The 25,111-nt window shown below is 43.9% G+C and overlaps 1 long non-coding RNA gene across 10 annotated transcripts in view; it reads left to right on the top strand.

The window, feature by feature from the left end:
* LOC307181410 overlaps window positions 1-25,111 on the top strand; it is a 1,574,020-nt gene that overhangs the window by 767,722 nt on the left and 781,187 nt on the right. The window contains exon 3 of one of the 10 annotated variants that reach the window (XR_013826711.1): window positions 10,392-10,469. The exons of the other annotated variants lie outside the window; for them this stretch is intronic. This is a non-coding gene — a long non-coding RNA (uncharacterized lncRNA). The remainder of the gene's footprint in view (window positions 1-10,391; window positions 10,470-25,111) is intronic. 10 annotated transcript variants of the gene reach the window in all.

Here is a 25,111-nt window from a genome sequence, read left to right as displayed (position 1 = left end):
TTTTTGGACGATAGCTGTCATTTATAACTCTGCAGGTTTGTGAATTACAGTGCCCCTGAGCTCCTTTCTTCAACTCGCTTTCTTTTGAGCTGGCCGCAACAACGCAGGATGGCTTCAGGCCCTAATCTGGTTCCGGCACGGCACGCTGAGCCTTTCGTTATTTCCTCTTCCTGGTGGGAAATGAGAGTTAAATTTGCCCGTCCAGACACCTCCAGCTAGTCTCTCATTGGTTCTCGCTATTCCTGTTCATCTTCCGCAGAAATTGCAAACTGGGCCAAACAGGAGGTTAAAGGCGCTGACTCTCCAAGTTGGGAGAGTGTTAGTAAAGCGTCTGGAATGTTGCACCCGAGTACCAGGGGAGGAAAACTGAGACATATTTGAACACGTCTCCCGTTCACATGGTTGATCATACTTGGGTTCCACATGCATGTTTTAGCTGAAGGAAGAATACCTTAAACCTGGAGAGTTAAGACCCGTGGAATGGGTACCATGCAATATGACTTCAAAGGGTCTTCATTTGCTCACCGAACCTCTCCAATCCTATCACTGCTGCGTTTATGCCCTTGTACACATGCTTGATTCTCTTTCGGAGACATAGCAATCCATAGGTTTTAAGATACTTACTAGTCAGGTACATTCTTAGGCATTTAATATGCGGTGTTGAGTCCATTTCGTTGAGCAAGGAGTAGCTCTTGTCTATTCCATATTTGGCTTAAGGAACTTTATCTGTGCTCATTTCAATCTCTGGTTTTATGCAGCACCCCAACTCACCTTTACCCTTAAGCAAGCATAAGTTGGTTTTCTAAATTTGAGACCCTGTTCTGTTCTGTAATTCAGTTCCTGTGTAGCCAAGTTTACATTCCGTGTATTACTGATATCTTATGATGTTTCTTTTTCTCTGTGACTTACTTCAGTTAGAATCATCATACCTGAATCCACTCATTGTGCTGCTAAGGGCCTGATGACACAGATTTCATTGCTGAGTGATATTGCTTTGTAAGTAAATACCACAACTTCTTTATCCATTTTTCACTTTCTGCGATGTTGAACTTGTACTGTAAACGAGGTTCTTGTAAACAGAGCCGTTCCAAACTTTGGGGTGGCTGTGTCTTTTTGATTTTAATTTCCCTAAGCTATAGGACCATAAGTGGAAGTGCCCTAGGTTCTGTTGCTTTGTTTTTTAGATGTTTCAGGAAACACCATACACTTCTCCCGAGTGGTTGTTGGCAATTTACATCCCGCCCATCAGCATAACAAGGCTCCCAGTTCTCCATGGCCTGTCCTGCCTTTCTGGATTTTACACTTTTTTCAGATGGCCCTTTTGACCGGGGGGAAGTGAGACTTCATTGTAGTGCAGATTTCCTTTGCAAGCTTGCTTGGTTGGCCAAAAAGGTCGTATGCGTTTTTTCCTGAATATATTCAGGAAAAAACGCATACGCCCTTTTTGGCCAAGTGCATCATTGTGGACGTTCTGCCTCTTTTCCTATGCTTTCAATGCAATTCCAGTCTACCTCCTGAAATCGGTTTCCTGCAATTCTGCCCCGCTTTCAAGTCCTCTTGGCAGCCTTACTTCAGTCTATTTTTGGACGATAGCTGTCATTTATAACTCTGCAGGTTTGTGAATTACAGTGCCCCTGAGCTCCTTTCTTCAACTCGCTTTCTTTTGAGCTGGCCGCAACAACGCAGGATGGCTTCAGGCCCTAATCTGGTTCCGGCACGGCACGCTGAGCCTTTCGTTATTTCCTCTTCCTGGTGGGAAATGAGAGTTAAATTTGCCCGTCCAGACACCTCCAGCTAGTCTCTCATTGGTTCTCGCTATTCCTGTTCATCTTCCGCAGAAATTGCAAACTGGGCCAAACAGGAGGTTAAAGGCGCTGACTCTCCAAGTTGGGAGAGTGTTAGTAAAGCGTCTGGAATGTTGCACCCGAGTACCAGGGGAGGAAAACTGAGACATATTTGAACACGTCTCCCGTTCACATGGTTGATCATACTTGGGTTCCACATGCATGTTTTAGCTGAAGGAAGAATACCTTAAACCTGGAGAGTTAAGACCCGTGGAATGGGTACCATGCAATATGACTTCAAAGGGTCTTCATTTGCTCACCGAACCTCTCCAATCCTATCACTGCTGCGTTTATGCCCTTGTACACATGCTTGATTCTCTTTCGGAGACATAGCAATCCATAGGTTTTAAGATACTTACTAGTCAGGTACATTCTTAGGCATTTAATATGCGGTGTTGAGTCCATTTCGTTGAGCAAGGAGTAGCTCTTGTCTATTCCATATTTGGCTTAAGGAACTTTATCTGTGCTCATTTCAATCTCTGGTTTTATGCAGCACCCCAACTCACCTTTACCCTTAAGCAAGCATAAGTTGGTTTTCTAAATTTGAGACCCTGTTCTGTTCTGTAATTCAGTTCCTGTGTAGCCAAGTTTCCATTCCGTGTATTACTGATATCTTATGATGTTTCTTTTTCTGTGTGACTTACTTCAGTTAGAATCATCATACCTGAATCCACTCATTGTGCTGCTAAGGGCCTGATGACACAGATTTCATTGCTGAGTGATATTGCTTTGTAAGTAAATACCACAACTTCTTTATCCATTTTTCACTTTCTGCGATGTTGAACTTGTACTGTAAACGAGGTTCTTGTAAACAGAGGCGTCCCAAACTTTGGGGTGGCTGTGTCTCTTTGATTTTAATTTCCCTAAGCTATAGGACCATAAGTGGCAGTGCCCTAGGCTCTGTTGCTTTGTTTTTTAGATGTTTCAGGAAACACCATAAACTTCTCCCGAGTGGTTGTTGGCAATTTACATCCCGCCCATCAGCATAACAAGGCTCCCAGTTCTCCATGGCCTGTCCTGCCTTTCTGGATTTTATACTTTTTTCAGATGGCCCTTTTGACCGGGGGGAAGTGAGACTTCATTGTAGTGCAGATTTCCTTTGCAAGCTTGCTTGGTTGGCCAAAAAGGGCGTATGCGTTTTTTCCTGAATATATTCAGGAAAAAACGCATACGCCCTTTTTGGCCAAGTGCATCATTGTGGACGTTCTGCCTCTTTTCCTATGCTTTCAATGCAATTCCAGTCTACCTCCTGAAATCGGTTTCCTGCAATTCTGCCCCGCTTTCAAGTCCTCTTGGCAGCCTTACTTCAGTCTATTTTTGGACGATAGCTGTCATTTATAACTCTGCAGGTTTGTGAATTACAGTGCCCCTGAGCTCCTTTCTTCAACTCGCTTTCTTTTGAGCTGGCCGCAACACCGCAGGATGGCTTCAGGCCCTAATCTGGTTCCGGCACGGCACGCTGAGCCTTTCGTTATTTCCTCTTCCTGGTGGGAAATGAGAGTTAAATTTGCCCGTCCAGACACCTCCAGCTAGTCTCTCATTGGTTCTCGCTATTCCTGTTCATCTTCCGCAGAAATTGCAAACTGGGCCAAACAGGAGGTTAAAGGCGCTGACTCTCCAAGTGGGGAGAGTGTTAGTAAAGCGTCTGGAATGTTGCACCCGAGTACCAGGGGAGGAAAACTGAGACATATTTGAACACGTCTCCCGATCACATGGTTGATCATACTTGGGTTCCACATGCATGTTTTAGCTGAAGGAAGAATACCTTAAACCTGGAGAGTTGAGACCCGTGGAATGGGTACCATGCAACATGACTTCAAAGGGTCTTCATTTGCTCACCGAACCTCTCCAATCCTATCACTGCTGCGTTTATGCCCCTGTACACATGCTTGATTCTCTTTTGGAGACATAGCAATCCATAGGTTTTACGATACTTACTAGTCAGGTACATTCTTAGGCGTTTAATATGCGGTGTTGAGTCCATTTCGTTGAGCAAGGAGTAGCTCTTGTCTATTCCATATTTGACTTAAGGAACTTTATCTGTGCTCATTTCAATCTCTGGTTTTATGCAGCACCCCAACTCACCTTTACCCTTAAGCAAGCATAAGTTTGTTTTCTACATTTGAGACCCTGTTCTGTTCTGTAATTCAGTTCCTGTGTAGCCAAGTTTACATTCCGTGTATTACTGATATCTTATGATGTTTCTTTTTCTGTGTGACTTATTTCAGTTAGAATCATCATACCTGAATCCACTCATTGTGATTCTAAGGGCCTGATAACACAGATTTCATTGCTGAGTGATATTACTTTGTAAGTAAATACCACAACTTCTTTATCCATTTTTCACTTTCTGCGATGTTGAACTTGTACTGTAAACGAGGTTCTTGTAAACAGAGCCGTCCCAAACTTTGGGGTGGCTGTGTCTTTTTGATTTTAATTTCCCTAAGCAAAAGGACCATAAGTGGCAGTGCCCTAGGCTCTGTTGCTTTGTTTTTTAGATGTTTCAGGAAACACCATACACTTCTCCTGAGTGTCTGTTGGCAATTTACATCCCGCCTATCAGCATAACAAGGCTCCCAGTTCTCCATGGCCTGTCCTGCCTTTCTGGATTTTACACTTTTTTCAGATGGCCCTTTTGACCGGGGGGAAGTGAGACTTCATTGTAGTGCAGATTTCCTTTGCAAACTTGCTTGGTTGGCCAAAAAGGGCGTATGCGTTTTTTCCTGAATATATTCAGGAAAAAACGCATACGCCCTTTTTGGCCAAGTGCATCATTGTGGACGTTCTGCCTCTTTTCCTATGCTTTCAATGCAATTCCAGTCTACCTCCTGAAATCGGTTTCCTGCAATTCTGCCCCGCTTTCATGTCCTCTTGGCAGCCTTACTTCAGTCTATTTTTGGACAATAGCTGTCATTTATAACTCTGCAGGTTTGTGAATTACAGTGCCCCTGAGCTCCTTTCTTCAACTCGCTTTCTTTTGAGCTGGCCGCAACACCGCAGGATGGCTTCAGGCCCTAATCTGGTTCCGGTATGGCACGCTGAGCCTTTGGTTATTTCCTCTTCCTGGTGGGAAATGAGAGTTAAATTTGCCCGTCCAGACACCTCCAGCTAGCCTCTCATTGGTTCTCGCTATTCCTGTTCATCTTCCGCAGAAATTGCAAACTGGGCCAAACAGGAGGTTAAAGGCGCTGACTCTCCAAGTGGGGAGAGTGTTAGTAAAGCGTCTGGAATGTTGCACCCGAGTACCAGGGGAGGAAAACTGAGACATATTTGAACACGTCTCCCGATCACATGGTTGATCATACTCTGGGTTCCACATGCATGTTTTAGCTGAAGGAAGAATACCTAAAACCTGGGTAGTTGAAACCCGTGGAATGGGTACCATGCAATATGACTTCAAAGGGTCTTCATTTGCTCACCGAACCTCTCCAATCCTATCACTGCTGCGTTTATGCCCCTGTACACATGCTTGATTCTCTTTTGGAGACATAGCAATCCATAGGTTTTACGATACTTACTAGTCAGGTACATTCTTAGGCGTTTAATATGCGGTGTTGAGTCCATTTCGTTGAGCAAGGAGTAGCTCTTGTCTATTCCATATTTGACTTAAGGAACTTTATCTGTGCTCATTTCAATCTCTGGTTTTATGCAGCACCCCAACTCACCTTTACCCTTAAGCAAGCATAAGTTGGTATTCTAAATTTGAGACCCTGTTCTGTTCTGTAATTCAGTTCCTGTGTAGCCAAGTTTACATTCCGTGTATTACTGATATCTTATGATGTTTCTTTTTCTGTGTGACTTATTTCAGTTAGAATCATCATACCTGAATCCACTCATTGTGATGCTAAGGGCCTGATGACACAGATTTCATTGCTGAGTGATATTGCTTTGTAAGTAAATACCACAACTTCTTTATCCATTTTTCACTTTCTGCGATGTTGAACTTGTACTGTAAACGAGGTTCTTGTAAACAGAGGCGTCCCAAGCTTTAGGGTGGCTGTGTCTTTTTGATTTTAATTTCCCTAAGCTATAGGACCATAAGTGGCAGTGCCCTAGGCTCTGTTGCTTTGTTTTTTAGATGTTTCAGGAAACACCATACACTTCTCCCAAGTGTCTGTTGGCAATTTACCTCCCGCCCATCAGCATAACAAGGCTCCCAGTTCTCCATGGCCTGTCCTGCCTTTCTGGATTTTACACTTTTTTCAGATGGCCCTTTTGACCGGGGGGAAGTGAGACTTCTTGTAGTGCAGATTTCCTTTGCAAGCTTGCTTGCTTGGCCAAAAAGTGCGTATGCGTTTTTTCCTGAATATATTCAGGAAAAAACGCATACGCCCTTTTTGGCCAAGTGCATCATTGTGGACGTTCTGCCTCTTTTCCTATGCTTTCAATGCAATTCCAGTCTACCTCCTGAAATCGGTTTCCTGCAATTCTGCCCCGCTTTCAAGTCCTCTTGGCAGCCTTACTTCAGTCTATTTTTGGACGATAGCTGTCATTTATAACTCTGCAGGTTTGTGAATTACAGTGCCCCTGAGCTCCTTTCTTCAACTTGCTTTCTTGTGACCTGGCCGCAACACCGCAGGATGGCTTCAGGCCCTAATCTGGTTCCGGCACGGCACGCTGAGCCTTTGGTTATTTCCTCTTCCTGGTGGGAAATGAGAGTTAAATTTGCCCGTCCAGACACCTCCAGCTAGCCTCTCATTGGTTCTCGCTATTCCTGTTCATCTTCCGCAGAAATTGCAAACTGGGCCAAACAGGAGGTTAAAGGCGCTGACTCTCCAAGTGGGGAGAGTGTTAGTAAAGCGTCTGGAATGTTGCACCCGAGTACCAGGGGAGGAAAACTGAGACATATTTGAACACGTCTCCCGTTCACATGGTTGATCATACTTGGGTTCCACATGCATGTTTTAGCTGAAGGAAGAATACCTTAAACCTGGAGAGTTGAGACCCGTGTAATGGGTACCATGCAACATGACTTCAAAGGGTCTTCATTTGCTCACCGAACCTCTCCAATCCTATCACTGCTGCGTTTATGCCCCTGTACACATGCTTGATTCTCTTTTGGAGACATAGCAATCCATAGGTTTTACGATACTTACTAGTCAGGTACATTCTTAGGCGTTTAATATGCGGTGTTGAGTCCATTTCGTTGAGCAAGGAGTAGCTCTTGTCTATTCCATATTTGACTTAAGGAACTTTATCTGTGCTCATTTCAATCTCTGGTTTTATGCAGCACCCCAACTCACCTTTACCCTTAAGCAAGCATAAGTTTGTTTTCTAAATTTGAGACCCTGTTCTGTTCTGTAATTCAGTTCCTGTGTAGCCAAGTTTACATTCCGTGTATTACTGATATCTTATGATGTTTCTTTTTCTGTGTGATTTATTTCAGTTAGAATCATCATACCTGAATCCACTCATTGTGATGCTAAGGGCCTGATAACACAGATTTCATTGCTGAGTGATATTACTTTGTAAGTAAATACCACAACTTCTTTATCCATTTTTCACTTTCTGCGATGTTGAACTTGTACTGTAAACGAGGTTCTTGTAAACAGAGCCGTCCCAAACTTTGGGGTGGCTGTGTCTTTTTGATTTTAATTTCCCTAAGCAAAAGGACCATAAGTGGCAGTGCCCTAGGCTCTGTTGCTTTGTTTTTTAGATGTTTCAGGAAACACCATACACTTCTCCTGAGTGTCTGTTGGCAATTTACATCCCGCCTATCAGCATGACAAGGCTCCCAGTTCTCCATGGCCTGTCCTGCCTTTCTGGATTTTACACTTTTTTCAGATGGCCCTTTTGACCGGGGGGAAGTGAGACTTCATTGTAGTGCAGATTTCCTTTGCAAGCTTGCTTGGTTGGCCAAAAAGGGCGTATGCGTTTTTTCCTGAATATATTCAGGAAAAAACGAATACACCCTTTTTGGCCAAGTGCATCATTGTGGACGTTCTGCCTCTTTTCCTATGCTTTCAATGCAATTCCAGTCTACCTCCTGAAATCGGTTTCCTGCAATTCTGCCCCGCTTTCATGTCCTCTTGGCAGCCTTACTTCAGTCTATTTTTGGACGATAGCTGTCATTTATAACTCTGCAGGTTTGTGAATTACAGTGCCCCTGAGCTCCTTTCTTCAACTCGCTTTCTGTTGAGCTGGCCGCAACACCGCAGGATGGCTTCAGGCCCTAATCTGGTTCCGGTACGGCACGCTGAGCCTTTGGTTATTTCCTCTTCCTGGTGGGAAATGAGAGTTAAATTTGCCCGTCCAGACACCTCCAGCTAGCCTCTCATTGGTTCTCGCTATTCCTGTTCATCTTCCGCAGAAATTGCAAACTGGGCCAAACAGGAGGTTAAAGGCGCTGACTCTCCAAGTGGGGAGAGTGTTAGTAAAGCGTCTGGAATGTTGCACCCGAGTACCAGGGGAGGAAAACTGAGACATATTTGAACACGTCTCCCGTTCACATGGTTTATCATACTTGGGTTCCACATGCATGTTTTAGCTGAAGGAAGAATACCTTAAACCTGGAGAGTTGAGACCCGTGTAATGGGTACCATGCAATATGACTTCAAAGGGTCTTCATTTGCTCACCGAACCTCTCCAATCCTATCACTGCTGCGTTTATGCCCCTGTACACATGCTTGATTCTCTTTTGGAGACATAGCAATCCATAGGTTTTACGATACTTACTAGTCAGGTACATTCTTAGGCGTTTAATATGCGGTGTTGAGTCCATTTCGTTGAGCAAGGAGTAGCTCTTGTCTATTCCATATTTGACTTAAGGAACTTTATCTGTGCTCATTTCAATCTCTGGTTTTATGCAGCACCCCAACTCACCTTTCCCCTTAAGCAAGCATAAGTTGGTTTTCTAAATTTGAGACCCTGTTCTGTTCTGTAATTCAGTTCCTGTGTAGCCAAGTTTACATTCCGTGTATTACTGATATCTTATGATGTTTCTTTTTCTGTGTGACTTATTTCAGTTAGAATCATCATACCTGAATCCACTCATTGTGATGCTAAGGGCCTGATGACACAGATTTCATTGCTGAGTGATATTGCTTTGTAAGTAAATACCACAACTTCTTTATCCATTTTTCACTTTCTGCGATGTTGAACTTGTACTGTAAACGAGGTTCTTGTAAACAGAGCCGTCCCAAGCTTTGGGGTGGCTGTGTCTTTTTGATTTTAATTTCCCTAAGCTATAGGACCATAAGTGGCAGTGCCCTAGGCTCTGTTGCTTTGTTTTTTAGATGTTTCAGGAAACACCATACACTTCTCCCAAGTGTCTGTTGGCAATTTACCTCCCGCCCATCAGCATAACAAGGCTCCCAGTTCTCCATGGCCTGTCCTGCCTTTCTGGATTTTACACTTTTTTCAGATGGCCCTTTTGACCGGGGGGAAGTGAGACTTCTTGTAGTGCAGATTTCCTTTGCAAGCTTGCTTGCTTGGCCAAAAAGGGCGTATGCGTTTTTTCCTGAATATATTCAGGAAAAAACGCATACGCCCTTTTTGGCCAAGTGCATCATTGTGGACGTTCTGCCTCTTTTCCTATGCTTTCAATGCAATTCCAGTCTACCTCCTGAAATCGGTTTCCTGCAATTCTGCCCCGCTTTCAAGTCCTCTTGGCAGCCTTACTTCAGTCTATTTTTGGACGATAGCTGTCATTTATAACTCTGCAGGTTTGTGAATTACAGTGCCCCTGAGCTCCTTTCTTCAACTCGCTTTCTTGTGACCTGGCCGCAACACCGCAGGATGGCTTCAGGCCCTAATCTGGTTCCGGCCCGGCATGCTGAGCCTTTGGTTAATTCCTCTTCCTGGTGGGAAATGAGAGTTAAATTTGCCCGTCCAGACACCTCCAGCTAGCCTCTCATTGGTTCTCGCTATTCCTGTTCATCTTCCGCAGAAATTGCAAACTGGGCCAAACAGGAGGTTAAAGGGACTGACTCTCCAAGTGGGGAGAGTGTTAGTAAAGCGTCTGGAATGTTGCACCCGAGTACCAGGGGAGGAAAACTGAGACATATTTGAACACGTCTCCCGATCACATGGTTGATCATACTTGGGTTCCACATGCATGTTTTAGCTGAAGGAAGAATACCTTAAACCTGGAGAGTTAAGACCCGTGTAATGGGTACCATGCAATATGACTTCAAAGGGTCTTCATTTGCTCACCGAACCTCTCCAATCCTATCACTGCTGCGTTTTTGCCCCTGTACACATGCTTGATTCTCTTTTGGAGACATAGCAATCCATAGGTTTTAAGATACTTACTAGTCAGGTACATTCTTAGGCGTTTAATATGCGGTGTTGAGTCCATTTCGTTGAGCAAGGAGTAGCTCTTGTCTATTCCATATTTGACTTAAGGAACTTTATCTGTGCTCATTTCAATCTCTGGTTTTATGCAGCACCCCAACTCACCTTTACCCTTAAGCAAGCATAAGTTGGTTTTCTAAATTTGAGACCCTGTTCTGTTCTGTAATTCAGTTCCTGTGTAGCCAGGTTTACATTCCGTGTATTACTGATATCTTATGATGTTTCTATTTCTGTGTGACTTACGTCAGTTAGAATCATCATACCTGAATCCACTCATTGTGCTGCTAAGGGCCTGATGACACTGATTTCATTGCTGAGTGATATTGCTTTGTAAGTAAATACCACAACTTCTTTATCCATTTTTCACTTTCTGCGATGTTGAACTTGTACTGTAAACGAGGTTCTTGTAAACAGAGCCGTTCCAAACTTTGGGGTGGCTGTGTCTTTTTGATTTTAATTTCCCTAAGCTATAGGACCATAAGTGGAAGTGCCCTAGGTTCTGTTGCTTTGTTTTTTAGATGTTTTAGGAAACACCATACACTTCTCCAGAGTGGTTGTTGGCAATTTACATCCCGCCCATCAGCATAACAAGGCTCCCAGTTCTCCATGGCCTGTCCTGCCTTTCTGGATTTTACACTTTTTTCAGATGGCCCTTTTGACTGGGGGGAAGTGAGACTTCATTGTAGTGCAGATTTCCTTTGCAAGCTTGCTTGGTTGGCCAAAAAGGGCGTATGCGTTTTTTCCTGAATATATTCAGGAAAAAACGCATACGCCCTTTTTGGCCAAGTGCATCATTGTGGATGTTCTGCCTCTTTTCCTATGCTTTCAATGCAATTCCAGTCTACCTCCTGAAATCGGTTTCCTGCAATTCTGCCCCGCTTTCAAGTCCTCTTGGCAGCCTTACTTCAGTCTATTTTTGGACGATAGCTGTCATTTATAACTCTGCAGGTTTGTGAATTACAGTGCCCCTGAGCTCCTTTCTTCAACTCGCTTTCTTGTGACCTGGCCGCAACACCGCAGGATGGCTTCAGGCCCTAATCTGGTTCCGGTACGGCACGCTGAGCCTTTGGTTATTTCCTCTTCCTGGTGGGAAATGAGAGTTAAATTTGCCCGTCCAGACACCTCCAGCTAGCCTCTCATTGGTTCTCGCTATTCCTGTTCATCTTCCGCAGAAATTGCAAACTGGGCCAAACAGGAGGTTAAAGGGACTGACTCTCCAAGTGGGGAGAGTGTTAGTAAAGCGTCTGGAATGTTGCACCCGAGTACCAGGGGAGGAAAACTGAGACATATTTGAACACGTCTCCCGTTCACATGGTTGATCATACTTGGGTTCCACATGCATGTTTTAGCTGAAGGAAGAATACCTTAAACCTGGAGAGTTGAGACCCGTGTAATGGGTACCATGCAATATGACTTCAAAGGGTCTTCATTTGCTCACCGAACCTCTCCAATCCTATCACTGCTGCGTTTATGCCCCTGTACACATGCTTGATTCTCTTTTGGAGACATAGCAATCCATAGGTTTTACGATACTTACTAGTCAGGTACATTCTTAGGCGTTTAATATGCGGTGTTGAGTCCATTTCGTTGAGCAAGGAGTAGCTCTTGTCTATTCCATATTTGGCTTAAGGAACTTTATCTGTGCTCATTTCAATCTCTGGTTTTATGCAGCACCCCAACTCACCTTTCCCCTTAAGCAAGCATAAGTTGGTTTTCTAAATTTGAGACCCTGTTCTGTTTTGGAATGCAGTTCCTGTGTAGCCAAGTTTACATTCCGTGTATTAGTGATATCTTATGATGTTTCTTTTTCTGTGTGACTTATTTCAGTTAGAATCATCATACCTGAATCCACTCATTGTGCTGCTAAGGGCCTGATGACACAGATTTCATTGCTGAGTGATATTGCTTTGTAAGTAAATACCACAACTTCTTTATCCATTTTTCACTTTCTGCGATGTTGAACTTGTACTGTAAACGAGGTTCTTGTAAACAGAGCCGTTCCAAACTTTGGGGTGGCTGTGTCTTTTTGATTTTAATTTCCCTAAGCTATAGGACCATAAGTGGAAGTGCCCTAGGTTCTGTTGCTTTGTTTTTTAGATGTTTCAGGAAACACCATACACTTCTCCCGAGTGGTTGTTGGCAATTTACATCCCGCCCATCAGCATAACAAGGCTCCCAGTTCTCCATGGCCTGTCCTGCCTTTCTGGATTTTACACTTTTTTCAGATGGCCCTTTTGACCGGGGGGAAGTGAGACTTCATTGTAGTGCAGATTTCCTTTGCAAGCTTGCTTGGTTGGCCAAAAAGGGCGTATGCGTTTTTTCCTGAATATATTCAGGAAAAAACGCATACACCCTTTTTGGCCAAGTGCATCATTGTGGACGTTCTGCCTCTTTTCCTATGCTTTCAATGCAATTCCAGTCTACCTCCTGAAATCGGTTTCCTGCAATTCTGCCCCGCTTTGAAGTCCTCTTGGCAGCCTTACTTCAGTATATTTTTGGAAGATAGCTGTCATTTATAACTCTGCAGGTTTGTGAATTACAGTGCCCCTGAGCTCCTTTCTTCAACTCGCTTTCTTTTGAGCTGGCCGCAACACCGCAGGATGGCTTCAGGCCCTAATCTGGTTCTGGTTCGGCACGCAGAGCCTTTGGTTATTTCCTCTTCCTGTTGGGAAATGAGAGTTAAATTTGCCCGTCCAGACACCTCCAGCTAGCCTCTCATTGGTTCTCGCTATTCCTGTTCATCTTCCGCAGAAATTACAAACTGTGCCAAACAGGAGGTTAAAGGCGCTGACTCTCCAAGTGGGGAGAGTGTTAGTAAAGCGTCTGGAATGTTGCACCCGAGTACCAGGGGAGGAAAACTGAGACATATTTGAACACGTCTCCTGATCACATGGTTGATCATACTCTGGGTTCCACATGCATGTTTTAGCTGAAGGAAGAATACCTAAAACCTGGGTAGTTGAAACCCGTGTAATGGGTACCATGCAATATGACTTCAAAGGGTCTTCATTTGCTCACCGAACCTCTCCAATCCTATCACTGCTGCGTTTATGCCGCTGTACACATGCTTGATTCTCTTTCGGAGACATAGCAATCCATAGGTTTTAAGATACTTACTAGTAAGGTACATTCTTAGGAGTTTAATATGCGGTGTTGAGTCCATTTCGTTGAGCAAGGAGTAGCTCTAGTCTATTCCATATTTGGCTTAAGGAACTTTATCTGTGCTCATTTCAATCTCTGGTTTTATGCAGCAACCCAACTCACCTTTCCCCTTAAGCAAGCATAAGTTGGTTTTCTACATTTGATAACCTGTTCTGTTTTGGAATTCAGTTCCTGTGTAGCCAAGTTTACATTCCGTGTATTAGTGATATCTTATGATGTTTCTTTTTCTGTGTGACTTATTTCAGTTAGAATCATCGTACCTGAATCCACTCATTATGCTGCTACGGGCCTGATGACATAGATTTCATTGCTGAGTGATACTGCATTGTACGTAAGTACCTCAAGTTCTTTATCCATTTTTCACTTTCTGTGATGTTGAACTTGTACTGTAAACGAGGTTCTTGTAAACAGAGCCGTTCCAAACTTTGGGGTGGCTGTGTCTTTTTGATTTTAATTTCCCGAAGCTATAGGACCATAAGTGGCAGTGCCCTAGGCTCTGTTGCTTTGTTTTTTAGATGTTTCAGGAAACACCATACACTTCTCCCGAGTGGTTGTTGGCAATTTACACCCCGCCCATCAACATAACAAGGCTCCCAGTTCTCCATGGCCTGTCCTGCCTTTCTGGATTTTACACTTTTTTCAGATGGCCCTTTTGACTGGGGGGAAGTGAGACTTCATTGTAGTGCAGATTTCCTTTGCAAGCTTGCTTGGTTGGCCAAAAAGGGCGTATGCGTTTTTTCCTGAATATATTCAGGAAAAAACGCATACGCCCTTTTTGGCCAAGTGCATCATTGTGGACGTTCTGCTCTTTTCCTATGCTTTCAATGCAATTCCAGTCTACCTCCTGAAATCGGTTTCCTGCAATTCTGCCCCGCTTTCAAGTCCTCTTGGCAGCCTTACTTCAGTCTATTTTTGGACGATAGCTGTCATTTATAACTCTGCAGGTTTGTGAATTACAGTGCCCCTGAGCTCCTTTCTTCAACTTGCTTTCTTGTGACCTGGCCGCAACACTGCAGGATGGCTTCAGGCCCTAATCTGGTTCCGGCACGGCACGCTGAGCCTTTGGTTATTTCCTTTTCCTGGTGGGAAATGAGAGTTAAATTTGCCCACCCAGACACCTCCAGCTAGCCTCTCATTGGTTCTCGCTATTCCTGTTCATCTTCCGCAGAAATTGCAAACTGGGCCAAACAGGAGGTTAAAGGCGCTGACTCTCCAAGTGGGGAGAGTGTTAGTAAAGCGTCTGGAATGTTGCACCCGAGTACCAGGGGAGGAAAACTGAGACATATTTGAACACGTCTCCCGTTCACATGGTTGATCATACTTGGGTTCCACATGCATGTTTTAGCTGAAGGAAGAATACCTTAAACCTGGAGAGTTAAGACCCGTGTAATGGGTACCATGCAATATGACTTCTAAGGGTCTTCATTTGCTCACCGAACCTCTCCAATCCTATCACTGCTGCGTTTATGTCCCTGTACACATGCTTGATTCTCTTTCGGAGACATAGCAATCCATAGGCTTTACGATACTTACTAGTCAGGTACATTCTTAGGCGTTTAATATGCGGTGTTGAGTCCATTTCGTTGAGCAAGGAGTAGCTCTTGTCTATTCCATATTTGACTTAAGGAACTTTATCTGTGCTCATTTCAATCTCTGATTTTATGCAGCACCCCAACTCACCTTTACCCTTAAGCAAGCATAAGTTGGTTTTCTAAATTTGAGACCCTGTTCTGTTCTGTAATTCAGTTCCTGTGTAGCCAAGTTTACATTCCGTGTATTACTGATATCTTATGATGTTTCTTTTTCTGTGTGACTTACTTCAGTTAGAATCATCATACCTGAATCCACTCATTGTGCTGCTAAGGGCCTGATGACACAGATTTCATTGCTGAGTGATATTGCTTTGTAAGTAAATACCACAACTTCTTTATCCATTTTTCACTTTCTGCGATGTTGAACTTGTACTGTAAACGAGGTTCTTGTAAACAGAGCCGTTCCAAACTTTGGGGTGGCTGTGTCTTTTTGATTTTAATTTCCCTAAGCTATAGGACCATAAGTGGCAGTGCCCTAGGCTCTGTTGCTTTGTTTTTTAGATGTTTCAGGAAACACCATACACTTCTCCCGAGTGGTTGTTGGCAATTTACATCCCGCCCTTCAGCATAACAGTGTTCCCAGTTCTCCATGGCCTGTCCTGCCTTTCTGGATTTTACACTTTTTTCAGATGGCCCTTTTGACCGGGGGGAAGTGAGACTTCATTGTAGTGCAGATTTCCTTTGCAAGCTTGCTTGGTTGGCCAAAAAGGGCGTATGCGTTTTTTCCTGAATATATTCAGGAAAAAACGCATACGCCCTTTTTGGCCAAGTGCATCATTGTGGACGTTCTGCCTCTTTTCCTATGCTTTCAATGCAATTCCAGTCTACCTCCTGAAATCGGTTTCCTGCAATTCTGCCCCGCTTTCAAGTCCTCTTGGCAGCCTTACTTCAGTCTATTTTTGGACGATAGCTGTCATTTATAACTCTGCAGGTTTGTGAATTACAGTGCCCCTGAGCTCCTTTCTTCAACTCGCTTTCTTTTGAGCTGGCCTCAACACCGCAGGATGGCTTCAGGCCCTAATCTGGTTCTGGCATGGCACGCTGAGCCTTTGGTTAATTCCTCTTCCTGGTAGGAAATGAGAGTTAAATTTGCCCGTCCAGACACCTCCAGCTAGTCTCTCATTGGTTCTCGCTATTCCTGTTCATCTTCCGCAGAAATTGCAAACTGGGCCAAACAGGACGTTAAAGGGACTGACTCTCCAGGTCGGAAGAGAGTTAGTAAAGCGTCTGGAATGTTGCACCCGAGTACCAGGGGAGGAAAACTGAGACATATTTGAACACGTCTCCCGATCACATGGTTGATCATACTCTAGGTTCCACATGCATGTTTTAGCTGAAGGAAGAATACCTTAAACCTGGGTAGTTGAAACCCGTGGAATGGGTACCGTGCAATATGACTTCAAAGGGTCTTCATTTGCTCACCGAACCTCTCCAATCCTATCACTGCTGCGTTTATGCCCCTGTACACATGCTTGATTCTCTTTCGGAGACATAGCAATCCATAGGTTTTAAGATACTTACTAGTCAGGAACATTCTTAGGCGTTTAATATGGGGTGTTGAGTCCATATCGTTGAGCAAGGAGTAGCTCTTGTCTATTCCATATTTGGCTTAAGGAACTTTATCTGTGCTCATTTCAATCTCTGGTTTTATGCAGCACCCCAACTCACCTTTACCCTTAAGCAAGAATAAGTTGGTTTTCTAAATTTGAGACCCTGTTCTGTTCTGTAATTCAGTTCCTGTGTAGCCAAGTTTCCATTCCGTGTATTACTGATATCTTATGATGTTTCTTTTTCTGTGTGACTTATTTCAGTTAGAATCATCATACCTGAATCCACTCACTGTGCTGCTAAGGGCCTGATGACACAGATTTCATTGCTGAGTGATATTGCTTTGTAAGTAAATACCACAACTTCTTTATCCATTTTTCACTTTCTGCGATGTTGAACTTGTACTGTAAACGAGGTTCTTGTAAACAGAGCCATTCCAAACTTTGGGGTGGCTGTGTCTTTTTGATTTTAATTTCCCTAACTATAGGACCATAAGTGGAAGTGCCCTAGGTTCTGTTGCTTTGTTTTTTAGATGTTTCAGGAAACACCATACACTTCTCCCGAGTGGTTGTTGGCAATTTACATCCCGCCCATCAGCATAACAAGGCTCCCAGTTCTCCATGGCCTGTCCTGCCTTTCTGGATTTTACACTTTTTTCAGATGGCCCTTTTGACCGGGGGGAAGTGAGACTTCATTGTAGTGCAGATTTCCTTTGCAAGCTTGCTTGGTTGGCCAAAAAGGGCGTATGCGTTTTTTCCTGAATATATTCAGGAAAAAACGCATACGCCCTTTTTGGCCAAGTGCATCATTGTGGACGTTCTGCCTCTTTTCCTATGCTTTCAATGCAATTCCAGTCTACCTCCTGAAATCGGTTTCCTGCAATTCTGCCCCGCTTTCAAGTCCTCTTGGCAGCCTTACTTCAGTGTATTTTTGGACGATAGCTGTCATTTATAACTCTGCAGGTTTGTGAATTACAGTGCCCCTGAGCTCCTTTCTTCAACTCGCTTTCTTGTGACCTGGCCGCAACACCGCAGGATGGCTTCAGGCCCTAATCTGGTTCCGGCCCGGCATGCTGAGCCTTTGGTTAATTCCTCTTCCTGGTGGGAAATGAGAGTTAAATTTGCCCGTCCAGACACCTCCAGCTAGCCTCTCATTGGTTCTCGCTATTCCTGTTCATCTTCCGCAGAAATTGCAAACTGGGCCAAACAGGAGGTTAAAGGGACTGACTCTCCAAGTGGGGGAGAGTGTTAGTAAAGCGTCTGGAATGTTGCACCCGAGTACCAGGGGAGGAAAACTGAGACATATTTGAACACGTCTCCCGATCACATGGTTGATCATACTCTAGGTTCCACATGCATGTTTTAGCTGAAGGAAGAATACCTTAAACCTGGGTAGTTGAAACCCGTGGAATGGGTACCATGCAATATGACTTCAAAGGGTCTTCATTTGCTCACCGAACCTCTGCAATCCTATCACTGCTGCGTTTATGCCCCTGTACACATGCTTGATTCTCTTTCGGAGACCTAGCAATCCATAGGTTTTAAGATACTTACTAGTCAGGTACATTCTTAGGCGTTTAATATGGGGTGTTGAGTCCATTTCGTTGAGCAAGGAGTAGCTCTTGTCTATTCCATATTTGGCTTAAGGAACTTTATCTGTGCTCATTTCAATCTCTGGTTTTATGCAGCACCCCAACTCACCTTTACCCTTAAGCAAGCATAAGTTGGTTTTCTAAATTTGAGACCCTGTTCTGTTCTGTAATTCAGTTCCTGTGTAGCCAAGTTTACATTCCGTGTATTACTGATATCTTATGATGTTTCTTTTTCTGTGTGACTTACTTCAGTTAGAATCATCATACCTGAATCCACTCATTGTGCTGCTAAGGGCCTGATGACACAGATTTCATTGCTGAGTGATATTGCTTTGTAAGTAAATACCACAACTTCTTTATCCATTTTTCACTTTCTGCGATGTTGAACTTGTACTGTAAACGAGGTTCTTGTAAACAGAACCGTTCCAAACTTTGGGGTGGCTGTGTCTTTTTGATTTTAATTTCCCTAAGCTATAGGACCATAAGTGGAAGTGCCATAGGTTCTGTTGCTTTGTTTTTTAGATGTTTTAGGAAACACCATACACTTCTCCCGAGTGGTTGTTGGCAATTTACATCCCGCCCATCAGCATAACAAGGCTCCCAGTTCTCCATGGCCTGTCCTGCCTTTCTGGATTTTACACTTTTTTCAGATGGCCCTTTTGACCGGGGGGAAGTGAGACTTCATTGTAGTGCAGATTTCCTTTGCAAGCTTGCTTGGTTGGCCAAAAAGGGCATATGCGTTTTTTCCTGAATATATTCAGGAAAAAACGCATACGCCCTTTTTGGCCAAGTGCATCATTGTGGACGTTCTGCCTCTTTTCCTATGCTTTCAATGCAATTCCAGTCTACCTCCTGAAATCGGTTTCCTGCAATTCTGCCCCGCTTTCAAGTCCTCTTGGCAGCCTTACTTCAGTTTATTTTTGGACGATAGCTGTCATTTATAACTCTGCAGGTTTGTGAATTACAGTACCCCTGAGCTCCTTTCTGCAACTCGCTTTCTTTTGAGCTGGCCGCAACACCGCAGGATGGCTTCAGGCCCTAATCTGGTTCCGGTACGGCACGCTGAGCCTTTGGTTATTTCCTCTTCCTGGTGGGAAATGAGAGTTAAATTTGCCCGTCCAGACACCTCCAGCTAGCCTCTCATTGGTTCTCGCTATTCCTGTTCATCTTCCGCAGAAATTGCAAACTGGGCCAAACAGGAGGTTAAAGGCGCTGACTCTCCAAGTGGGGAGAGTGTTAGTAAAGCGTCTGGAATGTTGCACCCGAGTACCAGGGGAGGAAAACTGAGACATATTTGAACACGTCTCCCGATCACATGGTTGATCATACTCTGGGTTCCACATGCATATTTTAGCTGAAGGAAGAATACCTAAAACCTGGGTAGTTGAAACCCGTGGAATGGGTACCATGCAATATGACTTCAAAGGGTCTTCATTTGCTCACCGAACCTCTCCAATCCTATCACTGCTGCGTTTATGCCCCTGTACACATGCTTGATTCTCTTTCGGAGACATAGCAATCCATAGGTTTTAAGATACTTACTAGTCAGGTACATTCTTAGGCGTTTAATATGCGGTGTTGAGTCCATTTCGTTGAGCAAGGAGTAGCTCTTGTCTATTCCATATTTGACTTAAGGAACTTTATCTGTGCTCATTTCAATCTCTGGTTTTATGCAGCACCCCACCTCACCTTTCCCCTTAAGCAAGCATAAGTTGGTTTTCTAAATTTGAGACCCTGTTCTGTTCTGTAATTCAGTTCCTGTGTAGCCAAGTTTACATTCCGTGTATTACTGATATCTTATGATGTTTCTTTTTCTGTGTGACTTATTTCAGTTAGAATCATCATACCTGAATCCACTCATTGTGCTGCTAAGGGCCTGATGACACAGATTTCATTGCTGAGTGATATTGCTTTGTAAGTAAATACCACAACTTTTTTATCCATTTTTCACTTTCTGCGATGTTGAACTTGTACTGTAAATGAGGTTCTTGTAAACAGAGCCGTTCCACACTTTGGGGTGGCTGTGTCTTTTTGATTTTAAATTCCCTAAGCTATAGGACCATAAGTGGAAGTGCCCTAGGCTCTGTTGCTTTGTTTTTTAGATGTTTCAGGAAACACCATACACTTCTCCCGAGTGTTTGTTGGCAATTTACATCCCGCCCTTCAGCATAACAAGGCTCCCAGTTCTCCATGGCCTGTCCTGCCTTTCTGGATTTTACCCTTTTTTCAGATGGCCCTTTTGACCGGGGGGAAGTGAGACTTCGTTGTAGTGCAGATTTCCTTTGCAAGCTTGCTTGGTTGGCCAAAAAGGGCGTATGCGTTTTTTCCTGAATATATTCAGGAAAAAACGCATACGCCCTTTTTGGCCAAGTGCATCATTGTGGACGTTCTGCCTCTTTTCCTATGCTTTCAATGCAATTCCAGTCTACCTCCTGAAATCGGTTTCCTGCAATTCTGCCCCGCTTTCAAGTCCTCTTGGCAGCCTTACTTCAGTCTATTTTTGGACGATAGCTGTCATTTATAACTCTGCAGGTTTGTGAATTACAGTGCCCCTGAGCTCCTTTCTTCAACTTGCTTTCTTGTGACCTGGCCGCAACACCGCAGGATGGCTTCAGGCCCTAATCTGGTTCCGGCTCGGCACGCTGAGCCGTTGGTTAATTCCTCTTCCTGGTGGGAAATGAGAGTTAAATTTGCCCGTCCAGACACCTCCAGCTAGCCTCTCATTGGTTCTCGCTATTCCTGTTCATCTTCCGCAGAAATTGCAAACTGGGCCAAACAGGAGGTTAAAGGCGCTGACTCTCCAGGTCGGGAGAGTGTTAGTAAAGCGTCTGGAATGTTGTACCCGAGTACCAGGGGAGGAAAACTGAGACATATTTGAACACGTCTCCCGATCACATGGTTGATCATACTCTAGGTTCCACATGCATGTTTTAGCTGAAGGAAGAATACCTTAAACCTGGGTAGTTGAAACCCGTGGAATGGGTACCATGCAATATGACTTCAAAGGGTCTTCATTTGCTCACCGAACCTCTCCAATCCTATCACTGCTGCGTTTATGCCCCTCTACACATGCTTGATTCTCTTTCGGAGACATAGCAATCCATAGGTTTTAAGATACTTACTAGTCAGGAATATTCTTAGGCGTTTAATATGGGGTGTTGAGTCCATTTCGTTGAGCAAGGAGTAGCTCTTGTCTATTCCATATTTGGCTTAAGGAACTTTATCTGTGCTCATTTCAATCTCTGGTTTTATGCAGCACCCCAACTCACCTTTACCCTTAAGCAAGAATAAGTTGGTTTTCTAAATTTGAGACCCTGTTCTGTTCTGTAATTCAGTTCCTGTGTAGCCAAGTTTACATTCCATGTATTACTGATATCTTATGATGTTTCTTTTTCTGTGTGACTTATTTCAGTTAGAATCATCATACCTGAATCCACTCACTGTGCTGCTAAGGGCCTGATGACACAGATTTCATTGCTGAGTGATATTGCTTTGTAAGTAAATACCACAACTTCTTTATCCATTTTTCACTTTGTGCGATGTTGAACTTGTACTGTAAACGAGGTTCTTGTAAACAGAGCCGTTCCAAACTTTGGGGTGGCTGTGTCTTTTTGATTTTAATTTCCCTAAGCTATAGGACCATAAGTGGAAGTGCCCTAGCTTCTGTTGCTTTGTTTTTTAGATGTTTCAGGAAACACCATACACTTCTCCCGAGTGGTTGTTGGCAATTTACATCCCGCCCTTCAGCATAACAAGGCTCCCAGTTCTCCATGGCCTGTCCTGCCTTTCTGGATTTTACACTTTTTTCAGATGGCCCTTTTGACCGGGGGGAAGTGAGACTTCATTGTAGTGCAGATTTCCTTTGCAAGCTTGCTTGGTTGGCCAAAAAGGGCGTATGCGTTTTTTCCTGAATATATTCAGGAAAAAACGCATACGCCCTTTTTGGCCAAGTGCATCATTGTGGACGTTCTGCCTCTTTTCCTATGCTTTCAATGCAATTCCAGTCTACCTCCTGAAATCGGTTTCCTGCAATTCTGCCCCGCTTTCAAGTCCTCTTGGCAGCCTTACTTCAGTCTATTTTTGGACGATAGCTGTCATTTATAACTCTGCAGGTTTGTGAATTACAGTGCCCCTGAGCTCCTTTCTTCAACTTGCTTTCTTGTGACCTGGCCGCAACACCGCAAGATGGCTTCAGGCCCTAATCTGGTTCCGGTACGGCACGCTGAGCCTTTGGTTATTTCCTTTTCCTGGTGGGAAATGAGAGTTAAATTTGCCCGTCCAGACACCTCCAGCTAGTCTCTCATTGGTTCTCGCTATTCCTGTTCATCTTCCGCAGAAATTGCAAACTGGGCCAATCAGGAGGTTAAAGGCGCTGAGTCTCCAAGTGGGGAGAGTGTTAGTAAAGCGTCTGGAATGTTGCACCCGAGTACCAGGGCCGGAAAACTGAGACATATTTGAACACGTCTCCCGTTCACATGGTTGATCATACTTGGGTTCCACATGCATGTTTTAGCTGAAGGAAGAATACCTTAAACCTGGAGAGTTAAGACCCGTGTAATGGGTACCATGCAATATGACTTCAAAGGGTCTTCATTTGCTCACCAAACCTCTCCAATCCTATCACTGCTGCGTTTATGCCCCTGTACACATGCTTGATTCTCTTTCGGAGACATAGCAATCCATAGGTTTTAAGATACTTACTAGTCAGGTACATTCTTAGGCGTTTAATATGCGGTGTTGAGTCCATTTCGTTGAGCAAGGAGTAGCTCTTGTCTATTCCATATTTGGCTTAAGGAACTTTATCTGTGCTCATTTCAATCTCTGGTTTTATGCAGCACCCCAACTCACCTTTACCCTTAAGCAAGAATAAGTTGGTTTTCTAAATTTGAGACCCTGTTCTGTTCTGTAATTCAGTTCCTGTGTAGCCAAGTTTCCATTCCGTGTATTACTGATATCTTATGATGTTTCTTTTTCTGTGTGACTTATTTCAGTTAGAATCATCATACCTGAATCCACTCACTGTGCTGCTAAGGGCCTGATGACACAGATTTCATTGCTGAGTGATATTGCTTTGTAAGTAAATACCACAACTTCTTTATCCATTTTTCACTTTGTGCGATGTTGAACTTGTACTGTAAACGAGGTTCTTGTAAACAGAGCCGTTCCAAACTTTGGGGTGGCTGTGTCTTTTTGATTTTAATTTCCCTAAGCTATAGGACCATAAGTGGAAGTGCCCTAGGTTCTGTTGCTTTGTTTTTTAGATGTTTCAGGAAACACCATACACTTCTCCCGAGTGGTTGTTGGCAATTTACATCCCGCCCATCAGCATAACAAGGCTCCCAGTTCTCCATGGCCTGTCCTGCCTTTCTGGATTTTACACTTTTTTCAGATGGCCCTTTTGACCGGGGGGAAGTGAGACTTCATTGTAGTGCAGATTTCCTTTGCAAGCTTGCTTGGTTGGCCAAAAAGGGCGTATGCGTTTTTTCCTGAATATATTCAGGAAAAAACGCATACGCCCTTTTTGGCCAAGTGCATCATTGTGGACGTTCTGCCTCTTTTCCTATGCTTTCAATGCAATTCCAGTCTACCTCCTGAAATCGGTTTCCTGCAATTCTGCCCCGCTTTCAAGTCCTCTTGGCAGCCTTACTTCAGTCTATTTTTGGACGATAGCTGTCATTTATAACTCTGCAGGTTTGTGAATTACAGTGCCCCTGAGCTCCTTTCTTCAACTTGCTTTCTTGTGACCTGGCCGCAATACCGCAAGATGGCTTCAGGCCCTAATCTGGTTCCGGCACGGCACGCTGAGCCTTTGGTTATTTCCTTTTCCTGGTGGGAAATGAGAGTTAAATTTGCCCGTCCAGACACCTCCAGCTAGTCTCTCATTGGTTCTCGCTATTCCTGTTCATCTTCCGCAGAAATTGCAAACTGGGCCAATCAGGAGGTTAAAGGCGCTGAGTCTCCAAGTGGGGAGAGTGTTAGTAAAGCGTCTGGAATGTTGCACCCGAGTACCAGGGGCGGAAAACTGAGACATATTTGAACACGTCTCCCGTTGACATGGTTGATCATACTTGGGTTCCACATGCATGTTTTAGCTGAAGGAAGAATACCTTAAACCTGGAGAGTTAAGACCCGTGTAATGGGTACCATGCAATATGACTTCAAAGGGTCTTCATTTGCTCACCAAACCTCTCCAATCCTATCACTGCTGCGTTTATGCCCCTGTACACATGCTTGATTCTCTTTCGGAGACATAGCAATCCATAGGTTTTAAGATACTTACTAGTCAGGAATATTCTTAGGCGTTTAATATGGGGTGTTGAGTCCATTTCGTTGAGCAAGGAGTAGCTCTTGTCTATTCCATATTTGGCTTAAGGAACTTTATCTGTGCTCATTTCAATCTCTGGTTTTATGCAGCACCCCAACTCACCTTTACCCTTAAGCAAGAATAAGTTGGTTTTCTAAATTTGAGACCCTGTTCTGTTCTGTAATTCAGTTCCTGTGTAGCCAAGTTTCCATTCCGTGTATTACTGATATCTTATGATGTTTCTTTTTCTGTGTGACTTATTTCAGTTAGAATCATCATACCTGAATCCACTCACTGTGCTGCTAAGGGCCTGATGACACAGATTTCATTGCTGAGTGATATTGCTTTGTAAGTAAATACCACAACTTCTTTATCCATTTTTCACTTTGTGCGATGTTGAACTTGTACTGTAAACGAGGTTCTTGTAAACAGAGCCGTTCCAAACTTTGGGGTGGCTGTGTCTTTTTGATTTTAATTTCCCTAAGCTATAGGACCATAAGTGGAAGTGCCCTAGGTTCTGTTGCTTTGTTTTTTAGATGTTTCAGGAAACACCATACACTTCTCCCGAGTGGTTGTTGGCAATTTACATCCCGCCCATCAGCATAACAAGGCTCCCAGTTCTCCATGGCCTGTCCTGCCTTTCTGGATTTTACACTTTTTTCAGATGGCCCTTTTGACCGGGGGGAAGTGAGACTTCATTGTAGTGCAGATTTCCTTTGCAAGCTTGCTTGGTTGGCCAAAAAGGGCGTATGCGTTTTTTCCTGAATATATTCAG

This window comes from Stenella coeruleoalba, assembly GCF_951394435.1.
Source record: "Stenella coeruleoalba genome assembly, contig: scaffold_50, whole genome shotgun sequence".
In the NCBI taxonomy this organism is placed as follows: Eukaryota; Metazoa; Chordata; class Mammalia; order Artiodactyla; family Delphinidae; genus Stenella; species Stenella coeruleoalba.
This window is presented reverse-complemented; position numbering and strand designations above follow the sequence as displayed.